The sequence below is a fragment of the Tachypleus tridentatus genome, chromosome 8 (genome assembly GCF_004210375.1).
Source record: "Tachypleus tridentatus isolate NWPU-2018 chromosome 8, ASM421037v1, whole genome shotgun sequence".
Classification (NCBI taxonomy): Eukaryota; Metazoa; Arthropoda; class Merostomata; order Xiphosura; family Limulidae; genus Tachypleus; species Tachypleus tridentatus.
Window position 1 is genome coordinate 63,345,505 of NC_134832.1, and position 19,830 is coordinate 63,365,334.

The 19,830-nt window shown below is 30.6% G+C and overlaps 1 long non-coding RNA gene across 6 annotated transcripts; it reads right to left on the reverse strand.

Moving 5' to 3' along the window:
- Positions 1 to 203: 203 nt before the first annotated feature.
- LOC143222528 (uncharacterized) lies at positions 204 to 17,594 on the reverse strand. Of its 6 annotated transcripts, none has more exons than XR_013012296.1 (9): positions 17,439 to 17,594; positions 14,708 to 16,719; positions 13,011 to 13,094; positions 11,638 to 11,686; positions 8,953 to 9,049; positions 7,261 to 7,344; positions 3,175 to 3,271; positions 1,485 to 1,568; positions 204 to 513 (listed from the first exon to the last, which is right to left on the reverse strand). It is a non-coding gene; the product is annotated as an uncharacterized LOC143222528 (long non-coding RNA). The 6 variants fall into 6 exon arrangements; XR_013012297.1 differs by having other exon boundaries at positions 11,638 to 11,750; XR_013012294.1 differs by lacking the exon at positions 11,638 to 11,686 and adding an exon at positions 16,863 to 17,240 and having other exon boundaries at positions 17,439 to 17,582.
- Between the last annotated feature and the right edge of the window lie 2,236 nt (positions 17,595 to 19,830).

Consider the following 19,830-nt stretch of genomic DNA (forward strand, 5'->3'; position numbering starts at 1 on the left):
TTGAAGGAAATGAAAATTTCTAAAGAAGCATGCTACTAGTAAAGATTTCACATGAAATCTTTATTTTAGAACATGATCAAACCAAAATGTTGATTGAAACATAACAGCTGAAGAAAGGTTTCACCATGATTATTTCATTCAATGTTCTTTCCAAAATATCTTTTAATTAATTTCTTTAAAATGATGTGACATCAAATTCTTAATTATATGAATACATTTTTAATATAATAATTATATACTTTTACACAAAATGCTACTGCTAAATGAGTTATGGCATTAAATAATAAATTTCTTGTACTATATTTCTGTTACATTTCAATTATTTCAATAATTGGATGCAACTACAAATGTTTAATAAACACATAAATAAACATTATTACTAATTAGTGGAATGATGAAGAGAAATGAACTCTACAAGAAATATTGGAAGCTTAAAATAAGTATAAGGAATAAGCCTTGGTTAGCTCATGCATTGGTATAACTTGCTGCAATGGTTTGTTCTTGTAACAAAACCTGCAAAGAAAAAATAAGTTTCATATATACTTGATCAATTCTATTTAATTAAACAAATAAGTGATGCAGAACAACATTATATAATTGTTTTCAGAAACTACCAATGTAACAAAACAAAATCACCTATTTTGTCAACCCAAAATAATTCCCTGAAACAAATCTCAAGTATTTCATTCTTCAATATTGGAGATATTGAGTGGTACACACTAAGTGATTTTATGTCAAATAGAAACTAAAAATTCTAGTTTGTTTTTTTTAATTTATGCATTATTTATTCAAAGCACATAACTACTGCATCTAAGTAATACAGAATTTCTATGTCACAAAGCATACCAACTTACTATAACAAGTTAAATTTCTTCTATAGGTTACTACATTTTTTTTTATATATATAGCCTTGTGTACAAGTCCAACCAGTAATTGGCTTTCTTGGACGAAGACAAGTTCCCACTTTAGTTTAAAATCCTCCAGCACCGATGTATATGAACTACACGAATAACTTTCAAAAATTAAATACTAATTTGTGCTGGAAAAACACCCACGCTTTCACAGAAAAACGAAACGTTTTACAAAACAGATAATTACAAACTGTTTTAAGCTTCTGACTCTTTGAAATGAAATGTTAACAATGGTAATACTAACAGCCCACAACTGTGATTATTACTTGCATACCAGTCAGTACACCAGATATATCAGAGTTGTTAAATAAATGCTTTCAAATACCAAAAGTTACTTTCATGTTCATATAAATACATCAAAATTATGAGTCATTATGATAAAATATAAAAAATGATGCAAACAGATTTGTGTTATGTACTTTCGAGCAAATTAATGAAGGTTAATAAGTAACCTCAAGAAATACCAGAAAAATTGTTCTATGCCTCTTTTGACACTCTCTCATCTTGTAAACTGCTGAGAAGTAACACAAAGGCAAATATATAAAATTTAATGTTTAAATAATTAATACATACCAAGTCAACTGTGTTCTTGACCCCACAATGTACTGTAGCAACACCAGGATCTCTCCCAGATTTTATAATACACTCTATATCTTCCTATTAATTTCAAAATAAAACTTATTTTAATTGTGCATATATATCAAGTACCATATAATACTGACATTATAAAAAATGACAATTTTAACTAAAGGAATCTAAAAATACTTCACTCTTCTTCTATTGTTTGAAATTTGCCTGATAAACCACGAGTTTGCTGCATAAACATTTTGAAAGGTTTCGAATACTATGTCAATGACATTCTGAGTTTCTGACTGGTTCTTCACATCACAGACAGAAGTACATGTTCTTAAGAATTTTGAAAATGGACAGAGGTGGGCATGACTAATGTGTCTTGCTCATTAGAATTAATATCTAAGCAAATAGAAGAAACAGCTTTTCATTTTACATTTTAGCTTCTAGCTTATAAATATGTGTAAGCCTAGTTCCAAATTCACAAGAAACTATAGACTTCATATTTGGACATTGAAAGCAAAATATGAACCAATACTGCATTCAACATCTCACATGACACAGAAAAATGGATATTTAGGATTTCCTTTTTAATATTCAATTTAAATTTATATGAACTAATACTAAAATTTAAATTATAATCTACAGTCTAATAACAAATTTATTGACATTCATAAATAATATTTAAAAAAATGTGAATGCACATCAAAAAACATGATGTGACATGGCATTTGACCTGTGATAGTAAGTTTAAGTATCTACATTCTAAAGTCAACTAATAAACAGCTGCGATTAACTGGTAATACCTGTACATAAGCTTTTTAATGGAAAACATATTTGTAAGAAAGATAACCTCATGGTAATGATTACATTAGTCACACTAGAATTATGATGTTTTTATAGTTGATGTAGGATATAGAAGAAACAAATAGACTTTTAAATACCCTCAAAACCTTTGAAGTACCTTATTTAGTATTCTAAAAAAGGTTTGAATGTAATTTATCACACCATTTATTTTGTAGGCTGGCAAAAGTATAACAAGAACAATTACAAACATGTCATTTTGAGTAGATTTTCATTTCCTTTTAAAGTGTTCTTTGAAATGAATCTTTACTGTTTGAGGTGCAAGTAGCCAAACATTCTATTTGGGTTTCGTGCAATTCTTTGTGATACCTACCTATTACAATCCATTATCGTTGTTCACAATAAATGTATGAATAATCTTCAAAATTAAAACCTAATTTGCACTAAAATAATCACATTGTTTTAACAGAAACACTAAACCTTTACAAAAGACACAATCAAAACTGCTTCTTGAAATTTGATGTTAATAATGGTAATATTGACATCTCACAACTGTGATTATTACTTGTATTAAAACAAGTTATATAAACGGTTCACCACTCATCCGAGTTGTTTAAATTAATGTTTTTAAATACCAAAATTTACTTTCATGTGCATATAAATACATCAAAAGTACTCTCTTGACATTCTGATAAAATATCAAACATAATGATACAGATTTGTGTTATGTACTTTCAAGCAAATTAATTAAAGTTAATAAGTAACCTCAAGAAATACCAGAAAAATTGTTCTATGCCTCTTTTGACACTCTCTCATCTTGTAAACTGCTGAGAAGTAACACAAAGGCAACTAAAATATAAAACTTAATGTTTAAATAATTAATACGTACCAAGTCAACTGTATTCTTGACCCCACTATGTACTCAGTCCGTCATGTTGTCCAAATTTAGTAGGGATCCCCTCATATTTGGTAGCCTCTGTACCATCCTAATAATTTGAAAATAACTCTTTGAACTTTGTATACACACATCAAATACCATTTAATACTAACAGTTTATAAATGTTAACTAAAGCAATCTCAAAACCTTTCAGATTCCCATAAAACTGCAGATTAATGAACTAATGAAAGGTCTTTTACAGTGTGATATTTCAAAATATTGAATCCAGTGATCAACACACTTGATAGAATAATAGAAACTTTGATTTTTTTTTGGTAGCACAAAGTTTCAGTTACTGAGTAGTTTAACCGTATGGCAATAGGTTTGTTAATCTCATCAATCTTGAAAAACCATAAAGCTGGACAGTTGCAAGTTGGAGGTTGACTTGCATCACACTCTGGTTCCGTGTGGAGAACAAATCCAACGTGCTGTCAACTGATGGTTATCCTGTGATGAAGTGATATCCTATTCAGGAGGAAGGAGTAACCATTCTCACACACTTGTGACATTTAAACAAGAATTCAGAATGTGATCCTATGTGTCATTTCAACATGGAAAAGATTGAACTTTGAACTAAAATTTCACATTTCCTTCAGATAATTTGGCAAACTGTTAACAAACATTTCAAGTCTTTCATATACAAAATTCTTAATGTTTTATATTAAATATCTGTATTAATTTCCTAAGCCTTTAAACAGTTGATCAGAACTCTGGGTAAAATTTAAATGCCACACTTTGAAAATGTTTCTCATATCCAGTTACCCTAGTATCAAATGTTTGAATGGAGTATTTTGTTTTCTCTGTTCTAAGACTTACTGTTACCAAATCATCAGTGTAGAGTGAAATCAAATTTTGAAAAAAATGACAAACATATATGTGCTACCTTTATCTTCTTTGTTCATGTTTATGTTATTACAGCTTCCATTATTAATATTCATACTTTCATCTGTTTACCTTTCACATTTATTTATATTATATGGCTGATACCCTATAAAGCACCTAATCACACTGTACACATTAGCATTCTCACACATTGATATGAACATGAAATTATGGACTTAAGCAATTTCGGTAAAACACATCTAGTTTATTTTCTCCAAGTTTCTCGTCAAAAACAAATATTCACATCACTTTCACACAACAATTGTGGAACACAAAAAATACATTTATCACACTAGAACAGAATGTCCAAAAACAGCTGACTTAACTAGCTTTCTAAATAATCTATAAAGAGGTTAAAAAATATTAATACTACAAACATCAAATTCTCTAACATACAAATCATTTCCTCTCAAATCAATTTCTATTGCAGTCAAGTTCGAAAGGATGGTTGTAAAACAAACTTAGTTGTACTGATTTTAAACATGTGCACCAAATAAGAACATCGTTTTGAGAACTGCCTTGAAACTTACGGATTGATGAGTGAGGCTACTCTCATGGGTTGGGAAAATATACTAATATTACAACCAATGAAAAAGTCAGAAGTTTCAAATTCTCTATTTAACCTTGTCATTATTTATAGCTTGTTTTGTTTTACATAATAGAATGTAAAAACGACACAAGTTATATAACAAAAGTGAAAACTAACAAGTTTTAAAATAATTTATTGATATTATGAAATTAACATAAAATATGCAAGTATAAAAATGATAAACTACATGCTGAAGGTGACATACCTTTTTAATATTGTTTCAATTTTAAATCTAACTGTAAATACCAAGATCCATACTTAAAAGGGTTACTTAAAAATAACATAAAATAACAATAACAGCATTATGATTCCTGTATTTCCTTCAAGTAATAATAAAATTAATAACTACAAAACCTTTTAAACGAAACTGAAAGGAAAGGTGGGTAACCATCAAATAATAAAACAATAAAAGTACAGAGAAATCTGAATAAGTTATCTGTTAAACAACTTGAAAAAATGTTGTGCAGATCATGCTGATGACAAAATACTCTCCACTTATTCTTGTGTATAGGGAAAATCACTCAACTTGTAAACATTCTTTTTAAAGTACTGAACTGGTACTTGCAAGGAATGTTGTCCTGTAGTTTGTTACAAGAGTTTCAATGGAAAACCTTAAGATTTAAATGAGTACAAAACAGTGAGACATGGTGGAAAATCGCAAAAGTACGAGTATCTACAATATTCACAACCGGTCTTTTACAGGTATCTAACACCTTTCTCCATATCACTCTTGTTTATTAACTCAAACATATTAAGATGTGTATCAGGTGCACGTCCTCTTCTACTGAACACATAACAATAACCTGAAACTTTAACCATGCAATGTGGCATCAAAGTTTTACTCCCTACAAACTTCCTATATACAAGCATCAGTTGGTCACCCAGTATACTGCTGACATCAACAATTTTGTTAACACCATCAACAAAACCATTAACAAAGAGATGCTTGGCTTCTACTTTCAAAGGAACGTGCCAATTCCCCTTCCAACACCACTCATGGCTGACCAGCATTACAAGTCTAATAACGTATGGAGCAGTAATTATTTAGCTTAGTTATTAAGCTAATTAAATTATAGTGTTTTTCATATTACATTTTAGTCAGTTGTGTACTATTTATACTTTAAATTGCACATTTGAATAGTACAAAGAAATCGTTTGACCATAAACTTACACGAAAAAAACAGTTCATTTACCTGCACTATTTTAAGTCCACAATTTCATGCCATACCATTGTATGATGACCTGTTATTGTATTCCCAATGTGACATGTTTTTCAGGTATGAATAAACTATGTGCATGGTACAAACTAGACAATAAATCTATAAAATTGAATTTTTAATCTACTAAATTGATCAATTCAATGTTAAAGAAAAAATATTCTATTCATTTTGTTACACTATTTTAAAAATATCTTTCATCAGCAACAGTTAGTATCAGAGCAGAAAAAATAAAAATATACATTTATCCTTAAAAATATTTGATATTCATTTACTAGGTTCATACGTTCAAGATGTGCAAGTGAAAAATAAATATTCGTATAGACACATAATATCATCAGATCATTCTAAATTACCAACCAATCAATAAAGATTTCATTAATATTTGTTTCGTTTAACCTATTAATGCCATGACTAACAACAACAATCATCATATTGATTCCAATTATTCAACTATCCAAGTAATTAAAATATTACCGTTCCTAATTTGTTTTATGCAAAAAGCTACAAAAGTTGTGCTCTGCCCAATCAGTTTGTCAGAATTAAATCTTTGACATTATAAATTACTAACTGAAATACCTGTCCATTGGATGTGTGAAAAAAAACTTGTTTGTGACAAGGATAGGAAACTGTACTTCCATTTTTACTTAACATAATAAACATTAAACGCATATAAATATACATAAAGGTACCAACACTCAAAAGAAAAAAACACCATTTTCCTTGTTAAATGGAAGCTTCTTTTTGTGGATTTTTTTTACATGTACAGCCTTAGTAGTAAATAGTAAAGGTTTAAAAGTTTTTTTTTAACTCAATCTTTACTGTTCAGAGTTCTTTTTTGCCTGAAGTTCTCTTAGGATTTTGTGCAATTCCTTGAAGTCCCTAATAGAAACTATCATCCTTCATGATAAATGCATAAAAAATTTTCAGAAATTCTGATTTATTCTGGAAAAACACTTGTATTTTCACAGAAAAAATAGTTATTCTAATGTTTGATATTAAGTGTTAAAATGGTAATACTAACAGCCCACAACTGTGATTATTACTTGCATACCAGTCAGTACAGATATATCAGAGTTGTTAAATAAATGCTTTCAAATACCGAAAGTTACTTTCATGTTCATATAAATACATCAAAATTACTAGCCATTATTATAAAATATAAAAAATGATGCAAACAGAGTTCGGTTATGTACTTTCAAGCAAATTAATGAAGGTTAATAAGTAACCTCAAGAAATACCATAAAAATTGTTCTATGCCTCTTTTGACACTCTCTCATCTTGTAAACTGCTGAGGAGTAACACAAAGGCAAATATATAAAATTTAATGTTTAAATAATTAATACATACCAAGTCAACTGTGTTCTTGACCCCACAATGTACTGTAGCAACACCAGGATCTCTCCCAGATTTTATAATACACTTTATATCTTCCTATTAATTTCAAAATAAAACTTATTTTAATTACGCATATATATCAAGTACCATATAATACTGACATTATAAAAATGACAATTTTAACTAAAGGAATCTAAAAATACTTCACTCTTCTTCTATTGTTTGAAATTTGCCTGATAAACCACGAGTTTGCTGCATAAACATTTTGAAAGGTTTCGAATACTATGTCAATGACATTCTGAGTTTCTGACTGGTTCTTCACATCAGACAGAAGTACATGTTCTTAAGAATTTTGAAAATGGACAGAGGTGGGCATGACTAATGTGTCTTGCTCATTAGAATTAATATCTAAGCAAATAGAAGAGACAGCTTTTCATTTTTCATTTTAGCTTCTAGCTTATAAATATGTGTAAGCCTAGTTCCAAATTCACAAGAAACTATAGACTTCATATTTGGACATTGAAAGCAAAATATGAACCAATACTGCATTCAACATCTCACATGACACAGAAAAATGGATATTTAGGATTTCCTTTTTAATATTCAATTTAAATTTATATGAACTAATACTAAAATTTAAATTATAATCTACAGTCTAATAACAAATTTATTGACATTCATAAATAATATTTAGAAAAATGTGAATGCACATCAAAAAACATGATGTGACATGGCATTTGACCTGTGATAGTAAGTTTAAGTATCTACATTCTAAAGTCAACTAATAAACAGCTGCGATTAACTGGTAATACCTGTACATAAGCTTTTTAATGGGAAAAAAAAACATATTTGCAAGAAAGATAACCTCATGGTAATGATTACATTAGTCACACTAGAATTATGATGTTTTTATAGTTGATGTAGGATATAGAAGAAACAAATAGACTTTTAAATACCCCCACAACCTTTGAAGTACCTTATTTAGTATTCTAAAAAAGGTTTGAATGTAATTTATCACACCATTTATTTTGTAGGCTGGCAAAAGTATAACAACAATTACAAACAGGTCATTTTGAGTAGATTTTCATTTCCTTTTAAAGTGTTCTTTGAAATGAATCTTTACTGTTCAAGGTGCAAGTAGCCAAACATTCTATTTGGGTTTCGTGCAATTCTTTGTGATACCTACCTATTACAATCCATTATCGTTGTTCACAATAAATGTATGAATAATCTTCAAAAATTAAAACCTAATTTGCACTAAAATAATCACATTGTTTTAACAGAAACACTAAACCTTTTACAAAAGACACAATCAAAACTGCTTCTTGAAATTTGATGTTAATAATGGTAATATTGACATCTCACAACTGTGATTATTACTTGTATTAAAACAAGTTATATAAACGGTTCACCACTCATCCGAGTTGTTTAAATTAATGTTTTTAAATACCAAAATTTACTTTCATGTGCATATAAATACATCAGAAGTACTCTCTTGACATTCTGATAAAATATCAAACATAATGATACAGATTTGTGTTATGTACTTTCAAGCAAATTAATTAAAGTTAATAAGTAACCTCAAGAAATACCAGAAAAATTGTTCTATGCCTCTTTTGACACTCTCTCATCTTGTAAACTGCTGAGAAGTAACACAAAGGCAACTAAAATATAAAATTTAATGTTTAAATAATTAATACATACCAAGTCAACTGTATTCTTGACCCCACTATGTACTCAGTCCGTCATGTTGTCCAAATTTAGTAGGGATCCTCTCATATTTGGTAGCCTCTGTACCATCCTAATAATTTGAAAATAACTCTTTGAACTTTGTATACACACATCAAATACCATTTAATACTAACAGTTTATAAATGTTAACTAAGGCAATCTCAAAACATTTCAGATTCCCATAAAATTACAGATTAATGAACTAATGAAAGGTCTTTTACAGTGTGGTATTTCAAAATATAGAATCCAGTGATCAACACACTTGATAGAATAATGGAAACTTTGATTTTTTTTGGTAGCACAAAGTTTCAGTTACTGAGTAGTTTAACCGTATGGCAATAGGTTTGTTAATCTCATCAATCTTGAAAAACCATAAAGCTGGACAGTTGCAAGTTGGAGGTTGACTTGCATCACACTCTGGTTCCGTGTGGAGAACAAATCCAACGTGCTGTCAACTGATGGTTATCCTGTGATGAAGTGATATCCTATTCAGGAGGAAGGAGTAACCATTCTCACACACTTGTGACATTTAAACAAGAATTCAGAATGTGATCCTATGTGTCATTTCAACATGGAAAAGATTGAACTTTGAACTAAAATTTCACATTTCCTTCAGATAATTTGGCAAACTGTTAACAAACATTTCAAGTCTTTCATATACAAAATTCTTAATGTTTTATATTAAATATCTGTATTAATTTCCTAAGCCTTTAAACAGTTGATCAGAACTCTGGGTAAAATTTAAATGCCGCACTTTGAAAATGTTTCTCATATCCAGTTACCCTAGTATCAAATGTTTGAATGGAGTATTTTGTTTTCTCTGTTCTAAGATTTACTGTTACCAAATCATCAGTGTAGAGTGAAATTAAATTTTGAAAAAAAATGACAATCATATATGTGCTACCTTTATCTTCTTTGTTCATGTTTATGTTATTACAGCTTTCATTATTAATATTCATACTTTCATCTGTTTACCTTTCACATCTATTTATATTATATGGCTGATACCCTATAAAGCACCTAATCACACTGTACACATTAGCATTCTCACACATTGATATGAACATGAAATTATGGACTTGAGCAATTTCGGTAAAACACATCTAGTTTATTTTCTCCAAGTTTCTCGTCAAAAACAAATATTCACATCACTTTCACACAACAATTGTGGAACACAAAAAATACATTTATCACACTAGAACAGAATGTCCAAAAACAGCTGACTTAACTAGCTTTCTAAATAATCTATAAAAAAGGTTAAAAAATATTAATACTACAAACATCAAATTCTCTAACATACAAATCATTTCCTCTCAAATCAATTTCTATTGCAGTCAAGTTCGAAAGGATGGTTGTAAAACAAACTTAGTTGTACTGATTTTAAACATGTGCACCAAATAAGAACATCGTTTTGAGAACTGCCTTGAAACTTACGGATTGATGAGTGAGGCTACTCTCATGGGTTGGGAAAATATACTAATATTCCAACCAATGAAAAAGTCAGAAGTTTCAAGTTCTCTATTTAACCTTGTCATTATTTATATAATAGAATGTAAAAACTACACAAGTTATATAACAAAAGTGAAGACTAACAAGTTTTAAAATAATTTATTGATATTATGAAATTAACAAAAAATGTAAGTATAAAAATGATAAACTACATGCTGAAGGTGACATACCTTTTTAATATTGTTTCAATTTTAAATCTAACTGTAAATACCAAGATCCATACTTAAAAGGGTTACTTAAAAATAACAATAACAGCATTATGATTCCTGTATTTCCTTCAAGTAATAATAAAATTAATAACTACAGAATCTTTTAAATGAAACTGAAAGTAAAGGTGGGTAACCATCACATAATAAAACAATAAAACTACAGAGAAATCTGAATAAGTTATCTGTTAAACAACTTGAAAAAATGTTGTGCAGATCACGCTGATGACAAAATACTCTCCACTTATTCTTGTGTATAGGGAAAATCACTCAACTTGTAAACATTCTTTTTAAAGTACTGAACTGATACTTGCAAGGAATGTTGTCCTGTAGTTTGTTACAAGAGTTTCAATGGAAAACCTTAAGATTAAAATGAGTACAAAACAGTGAGACATGGTGGAAAATCGCAAAAGTACGAGTATCTACAATATTCACAACCGGTCTTTTACAGGTATCTAACACCTTTCTCCATATCACTCTTGTTTATTAACTCAAACATATTAAGATGTGTATCAGGTGCACGTCCTCTTCTACTGAACACATAACAATAACCTGAAACTTTAATCATGCAATGTGGCATCAAAGTTTTACTCCCTACAAACTTCCTATATACAAGCATCAGTTGGTCACCCAGTATACTGCTGACATCAACAATTTTGTTAACGCCATCAACAAAACCATTAACAAAGAGATGCTTGGCTTCTACTTTCAAAGGAACGTGCCAATTCCCCTTCCAACACCACTCACGGCTGACCAGCATTACAAGTCTAATAACGTATGGAGCAGTAAGTATTTAGCTTAGTTATTAAGCTAATTAAATTATAGTGTTTTTTCATATTACATTTTAGTCAGTTGTGTACTATTTATACTTTAAATTGCACATTTGAATAGTACAAAGAAATCGTTTGACCATAAACTTACACGAAAAAAAAAATTCATTTACCTGCACTATTTGAAGTCCACAATTTCATGCCATACCATTGTATGATGACCTGTTATTGTATTCCCAATGTGACATGTTTTTCAGGTATGAATAAACTATGTGCATGGTACAAACTAGACAATAAATCTATAAAATTGAATTTTTAATCTACTAAATTGATCAATTCAATGTTAAAGAAAAAATATTCTATTCATTTTGTTACACTATTTTAAAAATATCTTTCATCAGCAACAGTTAGTATTAAAGCAGAAAAAATAAAAATATACATTTATCCTTAAAAAATATTTGATATTCATTTACTAGGTTCATACGTTCAAGATGTGCAAGTGAAAAATAAATATACGTATAGACACATAATATCATCAGATCATTCTAAATTACCAACCAATCAATAAAGATTTCATTAATATTTGTTTCGTTTAACCTATTAATGCCATGACTAACAACAACAATCATCATATTGATTCCAATTATTCAACTATCCAAGTAATTAAAATATTACCGTTACTAATTTGTTTTATGCAAAAAGCTACAAAAGTTGTGCTCTGCCCAATCAGTTTGTCAGAATTAAATCTTTGACATTATAAATTACTGACTGAAATACCTGTCCATTGGATGTGTGAAAAAAAACTTGTTTGTGACAAGGATAGGAAACTGTACTTCCATTTTTACTTAACATAATAAACATTAAACGCATATAAATATACATAAAGGTACCAACACTCAAAAGAAAAAAACACCATTTTCCTTGTTAAATGGAAGCTTCTTTTGTGGATTTTTTTTACATGTACAGCCTTAGTAGTAAATAGTAAAGGTTTAAAATTTTTTTAACTCAATCTTTACTGTTCAGAGTTCTTTTTTGCCTGAAGTTCTCTTAGGATTTTGTGCAATTCCTTGAAGTCCCTAATAGAAACTATCATCCTTCATGATAAATGCATAAAAAATTTTCAGAAATTCTGATTTATTCTGGAAAAACACTTGTATTTTCACAGAAAAAATAGTTATTCCTAATGTTTGATATTAAGTGTTAAAAATGGTAATACTAACAGCCCACAACTGTGATTATTACTTGCATACCAGTCAGTACAGATATATCAGAGTTGTTAAATAAATGCTTTCAAATACCAAAAGTTACTTTCATGTTCATATAAATACATCAAAATTACTAGCCATTATTATAAAATATAAAAAATGATGCAAACAGAGTTGGGTTATGTACTTTCAAGCAAATTAATGAAGGTTAATAAGTAACCTCAAGAAATACCAGAAAAATTGTTCTATGCCTCTTTTGACACTCTCTCATCTTGTAAACTGCTGAGGAGTAACACAAAGGCAAATATATAAAATTTAATGTTTAAATAATTAATACATACCAAGTCAACTGTGTTCTTGACCCCACAATGTACTGTAGCAACACCAGGATCTCTCCCAGATTTTATAATACACTTTATATCTTCCTATTAATTTCAAAATAAAACTTATTTTAATTACGCATATATATCAAGTACCATATAATACTGACATTATAAAAATGACAATTTTAACTAAAGGAATCTAAAAATACTTCACTCTTCTTCTATTGTTTGAAATTTGCCTGATAAACCACGAGTTTGCTGCATAAACATTTTGAAAGGTTTCCGAATACTATGTCAATGACATTCTGAGTTTCTGACTGGTTCTTCACATCACAGACAGAAGTACATGTTCTTAAGAATTTTGAAAATGGACAGAGGTGGGCATGACTAATGTGTCTTGCTCATTAGAAGTAATATCTAAGCAAATAGAAGAGACAGCTTTTCATTTTTCATTTTAGCTTCTAGCTTATAAATATGTGTAAGCCTAGTTCCAAATTCACAAGAAACTATAGACTTCATATTTGGACATTGAAAGCAAAATATGAACCAATACTGCATTCAACATCTCACATGACACAGAAAAATGGATATTTAGGATTTCCTTTTTAATATTCAATTTAAATTTATATGAACTAATACTAAAATTTAAATTATAATCTACAGTCTAATAACAAATTTATTGACATTCATAAATAATATTTAGAAAAATGTGAATGCACATCAAAAAACATGATGTGACATGGCATTTGACCTGTGATAGTAAGTTTAAGTATCTACATTCTAAAGTCAACTAATAAACAGCTGCGATTAACTGGTAATACCTGTACATAAGCTTTTTAATGGAAAAAAAAACATATTTGCAAGAAAGATAACCTCATGGTAATGATTACATTAGTCACACTAGAATTATGATGTTTTTATAGTTGATGTAGGATATAGAAGAAACAAATATACTTTTAAATACCCCCACAACCTTTGAAGTACCTTATTTAGTATTCTAAAAAAGGTTTGAATGTAATTTATCACACCATTTATTTTGTAGGCTGGCAAAAGTATAACAATAACAATTACAAACAGGTCATTTTGAGTAGATTTTCATTTCCTTTTAAAGTGTTCTTTGAAATGAATCTTTACTGTTTAAGGTGCAAGTAACCAAACATTCTATTTGGGTTTCGTGCAATTCTTTGTGATACCTACCTGTTACAATCCATTATCGTTGTTCACAATAAATGTATGAATAATCTTCAAGAATTAAAATCTAATTTGCACTAAAATAATCACATTGTTTTAACAGAAACACTAAACCTTTTACAAAAGAGACAATCAAATCTGCTTCTTGAAATTTGATGTTAATAATGGTAATATTGACATCTCACAACTGTGATTATTACTTGTATTAAAACAAGTTATATAAACGGTTCACCACTCATCCGAGTTGTTTAAATTAATGTTTTTAAATACCAAAATTTACTTTCATGTGTATATAAATACATCAGAAGTACTCTCTTGACATTCTGATAAAATATGAAACATAATGATACAGGTTTGTGTTATGTACTTTCAAGCAAATTAATTAAAGTTAATAAGTAACCTCAAGAAATACCAGAAAAATTGTTCTATGCCTCTTTTGACACTCTCTCATCTTGTAAACTGCTGAGAAGTAACACAAAGGCAACTAAACTATAAAACTTAATGTTTAAATAATTAATACATACCAAGCCAAAGAGCGTGGGTGTGAAATAATCTGGTTTTCACTAATAGCAAGAGACATCTTCTATACTTGTTAATCGATTGCTTCTCGACTTCTTTACCTCCTTCTAACCAAGATGAGATCCGAGATATGTCAATTTCAGGTCCTTTTATACTGGTGGAGGGGTGATTTGTTGGCCTATTCATAGTGCAAAATGACAGCTGGTTGCCTGTTTATGAAATTCTAAACCCATTATTACTAACAGTTTTCATTGATGCATCATCAAATGGTTAAGGTTTCTTTCCTCTTTACAAACTTCTAAGTTTGTTAGTTAGTTAATCACTTGAAAATAATCCATACTGTAGCATCAGTCCATCATCAAAGTTTCACATCCCCTTTTAACCTTGATAGCACAGCACACAGTGGAAATTTACAACAGCTTTCTCTAAATCTGACTTAAATAACTTTTCTGTTGTCCTTGACAGAGTCAGTTCTTCACAAACTAGATATTGATTGATCACATTGCAAGAAGCATTTCCCTGAGCTGTCATTCCATAAACATCCTTGATTCATAAACATGTGTTCTTATGCTTCGTTATTTCTTGTTTATTAAAATAATTGTACGAGGCATCTTAATATCTAGCAATGCCTCACTCCTCCCTACTTAATTTGTTTTTATTACTGATAAAATTTTCATTGCCAAAACTCTTCATTTTCATCCTTCCATTTACACATCGATCATTTACTATTCTTCTGTTAATACTACATCAATTACACATCATCTATTAAAAGCTTTATTCCTATCAATATTGCTTAAAGTAGCATATATGAGATTACACATACATCTCTTAACTATCATTTAACTATGAAATATTATATCATGATACAGGGTGTTTGGAAAGTCACTGTGCACTTGTATATTTATTGACAGACATGTTTCAATATAGAATACAGGAGGTAAGTACGAATGACAATTATAAACAATGTTGAAAGTGAACCCCGTTGGTATCAATACAGGCCTGGATCCTTCTTATTTTGTTTCCAAACACTGCTATCAGTTGCTGGCTTAAAATAGACTGAATGAATGCTGTTATCGCTGCTTTCAAGTCATCCAGCGTGCGTGGAAGATCTCGATACACTGCAGATGTTGCTGCTCCCCATAGATAAAAGTCTGGTGGATTAAGATCTGGTGAGTGTGGGGGCCCACAAGTCTTTGGAAATAATCCTGTCTCCAAAACATTCCTTTAATAACCACATAGATCTGTGAGATGTGTGGGCAGTAGCACCATCCTGTTGAAACCATGAGTAATTGATTTCATCACTTGTCATCTGACCAATGAAGGTGTGAAGAATCTCCGAACAATAGCGCTCGCTGATTATTGTGTTCATAAAGACAATAGGGCCAACAGTTCAACATCTGGAAATCGCAACCCACACACCAACCTTGAACTTACGTAGGAATGTTTTGTGCAAACTGTTAGGATTATCGGATGACCACAATCTTGAATTTTGTTATTTCATGTAACCCGAGAGATGGAACCAGGCTTTGTCAGTGAAAAAGGTCACATCCAACACATTAGCTGTATTCTCTTCGATAAATCAGTTAAACCATCTGCAATAGCGTATTCTTTTTCATTATCAGTTGCTTCCAGTTCTTGTACCACCATTATTTGTATGGGAAGAGCTTTAATTTCTTTCTGATGGTCTTATGAGCAGTTCCAAGACCAATATCATGCTGCTGAGCTAACCTTCATAATGATTTTGATGGACTCTGCATCACACTGTCAGAAATATCCAACAGTTTTTCCTCCGATAGCTTTGCTGTCCTTCCACAGCATTTGGCATCATCCACTGATCCTATTTCCCGAAACTTATCAACAAAGTTACGATATGCATTGCAATGTGGAGCAGATGTATCAGGGAATTTTTCTGCAAATCACTGTCGCACCACATCTGTGTATCTACCACTTTCTCAGAATATGTGTCTGACAAGCCATCCATGTTCTACAGTTGTTAAAACCATATTGGGATCAAAATCTGAAATATAATAAAATATGATTACAAAACTGCACAGTAACTTTCCAAACACCCTGTATAAAGAAAGTAAAATCCATAAAAATAAAAGAAAAAATTATTATAAGCACATAAGTGTAGAGGACAATGTTTCAAAAGTCTTCCACCTTTCATCTTCGAAGTGTCGTCTTCTACACTTGTGTCTCCACAACAGGCTGTTGCCATCCATTCTACAAATTTCATCATGAATACTCTGCCTAAACAATCTATCAATGAATATAAGCACACTTTTTTATTGCACTAAATTCAGTTTTAACAAGTAATAACATCTTTTCTCTTCCTATATTCCTCTTCTGCCTTTTTTGAAATTCCTATCTGAAATGCTGAAAGACTGCTTCGTCACTGTTAACAATCCATTCATATAGAGAAGTTGCTTTCCACTTTGCACAATGTTCACGTGGGTATTTACGGTAAATACACATCACAGTGTTGTTTGGTTTGACGTTTTATGGCACAAAGCAACTAGGCTATCTGCGCCAAACATCCTGTAAAAAGTTAAAATTGAAGTAAAATTATTAAGGTAAAGCAAAACAGATTTTGGAGAACAAGGGCTGCCAAACAAGAATGCATATTTCACGGTTTTAAGGCCTAACATTATTAACCCTTCTCGAAATTGAAGCAAGACTCATATTATTAATTCTATAACGAAAATTATTATTAGAAACTTAGATAAACATACTTACCCATATTTATTGCACTTTGTCAGTATTTTGTGGTACAACTGTCTTAAATTTCCGATTCTATTAAAAGCTACCAAATACTGACACACTTTAATAAACCACGTTTCAACGGCACAAAAGTTTGAATCAAATTCTTACTTTGGGGTCTGGTTGGTGAAAGAATGGTTAACGTCAGAGGACGCTCTAGTTAAATTTTAAATCAAGGATTTGTGTTATATAATTCTCTAGCCTTTATAACTTGCTTGAATTATGATATTGTTATCCACAAAATTGAGAAAATTTAGTTAATTTAAGTAAATAGTTTGTTATACTTATAAACGTATGCAATGAAAATATTCTTTCATAACTTTATTTTAGAACTGAACATTTTAATCACCATTCATTTGGATTGTTTTCTTGCATATATTATATCAGGCTTTCGAAATGAAATTAATTAGTTGACAAGACTTGATTAACTATAACCATTTCATAATTAGCTTAGGAATATACTTTCGGGCAATACCAGCTCTCTTGAACTACTTCAAGCGTCATTGAGTTATCACTGGATGTTTAGATAAGTTGATGTAATTTACAACTTTTTACCAATTAATGGTTGTAAATAGTTAAAACAGTGATTAATAACAAATTAATTATATGTATAATATAGTATTATAAAATAATAAAAGTTGTTATATTTGTTAAGATGTTAAAAACATATCAAGTTATTTTGATTTCGCATACAGGGTATTCGGCCCGGCATGCCCAAGCGTTTTAAGGCGTGAGATTCGTAATCTACGGGTTGTGGGTTCGCATCCCCGTCGCGCCAAACATGCTCGCTCTTTCAGCCGTAGGAGCGTTATGAGTTACGGTCAATCCCACTATTTGTTGGTAAAAGAGTAGCCCAAGAATTGTCGGTGGGTAGTGATGACAAGCTGCCTTCCCTCTAGTCTTACACGGCTAGCACAGATAGCCCTCGAGTAGCTTTGTGCGAAATTAAAAAAAAACAAAAACAATTTATGATATATCACTAAGTCAAAATATATCATTAGTTTTAAGTCAGTACAGCAAAGTTAGTTATCATAAAATGCATCTTAATTAACAATGGAATTGATAAATATAGTTTAATAACTGCCAAAGATAGAAACAAAAATACTATTCAAATTACTAGTGATTCATTATCTAAATATATATACCATATTTTGGAATGTATTTCAAATCACGAATAGATTAAGTAAACATACTTAAAAAGCAGGTTTATGCATGATGTGTAATAATACATATGGCTTGTGTGTGGAATTGAGCACAAAGTTACATAACGGGCTACCTGTGTTTTGCCCACCACTAATATCGAAACCAGGCTTCTAGCGGTGTGAGTCTGCAGACATACCACTGTGTCACTGAGGAGTAATCAAAATGAAGAACAGTTTGGTGTCACTCAGTCAGCAAATGTATTTTATTAAAATCATCACTTTTATTGTACTACACCAACAACAATAACGCGAGACATAAAACAATTCTCAAGCTTAAACTAAGTTTAGCTCTTCAGTGTTTAACGAATATAAAACTATTTTTTAAATATTTACCTTTAATATTAAAAACCGTAAGTCTTATGTTGTTGAAAAATTATTTTTAAATCAAATGTTCATAGTGGTTTTGCTAGCAGACGCTTTTACGTCACATGGTGGCCCGGCATAAACAAGCGTGTTAAGGCGTGCGACTCGTAATCTGAGGGTCGCAGGTTCGCATCCCCGTCGCACCAAACATGCTAGCCCTTTCAGCCGTGTGAGCGTTATAATGTGAAGGTCAATCCCACTATTCCTTGGTAAAAGAGCAGCCCAAGAGTTGACGGTGGGTGGTGATGACTAGCTGCCTTCCCTCTAGTCTTTCACTGCTAAATTAGGGACGACTAGCAGAGATAGCCCTCGAGTAGCTTTGTGCGAAGTTAAAAAAAAAAAAAAATAATTTACGTCACATGGCTTACGGCTAAAACTTTTAAGAACCGATTTGAACAAAATACACTCAAGTTAAATATATTTCCAAACGGCTGGTATGAGTGTTAACACTTTTATTGATAAGCAGGGAACAACGTTTCGACCTTCCCAGGTCATCTTCAGGTTTATAAAGAGAGTTTGCAACTGACCGTTGTCGGGCACATGTCGTCATCAAGAGAAACTCAAGTTAAATTAGGGTTAATTGTTGATTTGTGAGTGGCACAATGGTTTATTATTCAGTTAGGGAGTTGTTTTCTTCCGTGTATCTAGTATTATCAGTGTGTTAGTTCAGTTTCGACGTAGAAAGAGATACATATTGAAGAAATGAAACACTTTTGTTATTATTAAGTAGAGTGACACTTGTATTATTCTGTTTCACAAATAATCAAAATAAATCTGCCCAACAGGAGAACCTTTTAAATACT